This window comes from Solanum lycopersicum, chromosome 8 (genome assembly GCF_036512215.1).
Source record: "Solanum lycopersicum chromosome 8, SLM_r2.1".
NCBI lineage: Eukaryota > Viridiplantae > Streptophyta > Magnoliopsida > Solanales > Solanaceae > Solanum > Solanum lycopersicum.
Window position 1 is genome coordinate 34,376,501 of NC_090807.1, and position 3,708 is coordinate 34,380,208.

The following is a 3,708-nucleotide window of genomic DNA, read 5'->3' on the forward strand; positions in this document are numbered from 1 at the left end:
TATACTCAAAGAGCAAGAAGGAACATGAAGAGCATTTGAGAATGGTATTGGAAATGTTGAGGGAGAAAAAGCTTTATTCCAAGTTCTCTAAGTGTGAGTTTTGGCTAGATGCAGTGTCCTTCTTGGGGCACGTGGTTTCTAAGGATAGAGTGATGGTGGATCCTTCTAAGATTGAGACAGTGAAGAATTAGGTAAGACCTACAAATGTGTCAGAAATAAGGAGCTTTGTTGGGTTAGCTAGCTACTACCGTCGATTTGTCAAGGGATTCTCTTTTATTGCTTCCCAATTGACGCACTTGACTAAGTAGAATGTTCCATTTGTATGGTCGGACGAATGTGAGGAAAGCTTTCAGAAGCTCAAGACTTTGTTGACTACCGCACCTATCCTTACCTTGCCAGTAGAGGGTAAGAACTTCATTGTTTATTATGATGCATCCTATTCTGGTTTGGGCGCAGTACTAATGAAAGAGAAGAGTGTGATTGCTTATGCTTCAAGGCAATTAAAGGTGCATGAACGTAACTATCCAACTCATGATTTGGAATTGGCTGCGGTAGTGTTTGCATTAAAACAATGGAGACACTATTTATATGCGGTTAAGTGTGAGGTCTACACGGATCATCGTAGCCTTCAGTATGTCTTTACTCAGAAGGATTTGAGCTTGAGACAGAGGAGATGGATGGAACTACTGAAGGACTATGACATCACTATTTTGTATCATCCAGGGAAGGCGAATGTTGTAGCGGATGCTTTAAGTAGAAAGGCGGGAAGCATGGGAAGTCTAGCTCACTTGCAAGCTTCTAGACGCCCATTGGCAAGAGAGGTTCAGAATCTAGCTAATGACTTGATGAGATTAGAAGTAAATGAGAAGGGAGGATTGTTGGCTAGTGTGGAGTCAAGATCTTCTTTTCTTGACAAAATTAAGGGAAAACAGTTTGATGATTAGAAACTAAGGCGAATCCAAGATAAAGTATTGCGAGGGGAGGCTAAGGAAGCACAAATCGATGAGAAAGGTGTTTTGAGAATCAAGGGAAGGGTATGTGTACCCCGCATCGATGATTTATTCAACACTATTCTGACAGAGGCTCATAGTTCAAGGTATTCTATATATCCGGGTGCAACCAAGATGTATCGTGACCTAAAACAACACTTTTGGTGGAGCAGAATGAAGCGTGATATTGTTGACTTTATTGCCAAGTGTCCAAACTATCAACAACTAAAGTATGAACACCAAAGGCCCGGAGGAACACTTCAGAGAATGCCCATTCCGGAATGGAAGTGGGAAAGAATTGCAATGGACTTTGTGGTTGGTCTTCCAAAGACAATGGGTAAGTATGACTCCATTTGGGTGATTGTTGATAGGTTAACTAAATTTGCTCATTTCATTCCGGTAATGGTGAGTTACAATGTAGAGAAGTTAGCCAAGATCTATATCTCAGAAATCGTTCGATTGAATGGGATTCCACTATCCATCATATCAGATAGAGGTACGCAGTTTACTTCTAAGTTTTGGAAAACATTGCAGGCAGAATTGGGTACTAGGTTGGACATTAGTACTGTGTTCCATCTTCAGACCGATGGTCAGTCAGAAAGGACGATTCAAGTGTTGGAGGATATGCTTCGTGCATGTGTGATAGAGATTGGTGGCCATTGGGATAGCTTCCTACCCTTAGCGGAGTTTTCATACAATAATAGCTATAACTCAAGTATTGATATGGCCCCATTTGAAGCATTGTATGGGAGGAGATGTAGGTCTCCCATTGGTTGGTTTGATGCATTCGAGGTTAGACCTTGGGGTACTGACCTTTTGATGGATTCGATAGAGAAAGTGAAGTATATTCAAGAAAAGCTTCTAGCGGCGCAAAGTAGACAAAAAGAATATGCAGATCGAAAGGTTAGAGACTTAGAGTTCATGGAAGGTGAACAAGTCTTGTTGAAGGTTTCGCCCATGAAAGGGGTGATGCGGTTTGGAAAAAGGGGTAAACTCAGTCCAAGGTACATTGGTCCCTTTGAAGTACTTTGGCGAGTAGGAGAGGTGGCTTATGAGTTAGCCTTGCCTCCAGGGCTGTCCGGAGTACATCCGGTATTCCATGTGTCGATGTTGAAAAGATACCATGGGGATGGAAACTACATTATCCGTTGGGATTCAATTTTGCTTGATGAGAACTTGTCTTATGAGGAGGAGCCTGTTGCTATTTTAGATAGAGAAGTTTGCAAGTTGAGGTCAAGAGAGATTGCATCCATCAAGGTGCAATGGAAGAATCGACCCGTTGAAGAAGCCACTTGGGAGAAGGAGGCGGATATGCGAGAAAAATACCCACATCTGTTTACAGATTCAGGTACTCCTTTTCGCCCTTGTTTTCCTTCTTGGGATCGTTCGTGGATGAACGATGGGTAAATTGGTATCTATTGTAACGACCTGTTTAGTCGTTTTGAGCAGCAGATTTTATTTCTGGAAAAACAGGCTGAAGCGACGAACCCAACGACGGACCGTCATGGGCACGACGGACCGTCGCAGGGTCTCCTTTCCAAACACTTAGAAAATCTAAAATTGGGTACTGAAAATCGACTCTCTGAACTTCGTAACGGAGTGGCAGGACGGACTGTCACAGGTGTGACGGACCGTCACAGGCCATTCACCCAATAATCAAGTATCTGAACTATGCGACGGACGGCAGGACGGACCGTCGCAGGCGCGACGGCTCGTCACTGCTTGCGTAATCCCAGTTGGAGTCGGATTTTTGGTTAAGTTTTAAAGGGGCGTTTTGGACTATTCCTGCTATAATTATATATTTCGTGGGTTTATATTAATAACTAAAATTCTTGGGGGTTAAAAGAGGAAACCTTAAGTTAATTAGTGGGGTATTATTGCCATCTTTTATTCTTAATTATATACTAATTTGGGTAAAAGAAAGAAAACAGAAAGAACAAGAAGGGAGAGAGAGAAATGATCGAGAGAAGAAGAAAGCACCAAGCTTTGAGGATTAACTTGCTTGATTTCAATTCTTCGGTGGAGGTAGGTTATGGTTTTCATGCTATTCGTAGTAAACTCTTAATAGTGAATAATATGTGTTAGTAGTATTGTAAACCCTTCTATATGCTTAATTGTATGCTTGCATGAATGATGTGATTATGTAATTATGAATAAATAAGCATGATGAAGCTATTGAATCCCAAATCTTGAAAAGAAACACTAATCTACTTTGTTAATGATGATGCCTTGGTATAAAAGAAGGCTTGATGAATGAAAGTAGTGAGATTAGGGGATCGGGTGCCACGTTCCGGTAGCAGGATAGAGTATGGATCGGGTGTCACGTTCCGAAACCAGGATAGTATATGGATCGGGTGTCACCTTCCGACACCTGGATAGAATATGGATCGGGTGCCACGTTCTGGTACCAGGATAGTATATGAGGATCGGAGTGTCACGTTCTGACACCAGGATAGTATATGGATCGGGTGCCACGTTCCGGTACCAGGATAGTATATGAGGATCGGAGTGTCACGTTCAGACACCAGGATAGTATATGGATCGGGTGCCACGTTCCGGCACAAGGATATAATATGGATCGGGTGCCACGTTCCGGTCCCAGGATAGAATGAGGATCGGAGTGTCACGTTCTGACCCCAGGATAGTATATTGAGGAGCGGAGTGTCACGTACCGACAAGAGGGGAATAAAGATAATGAATCTTGAAATATGTTAATATA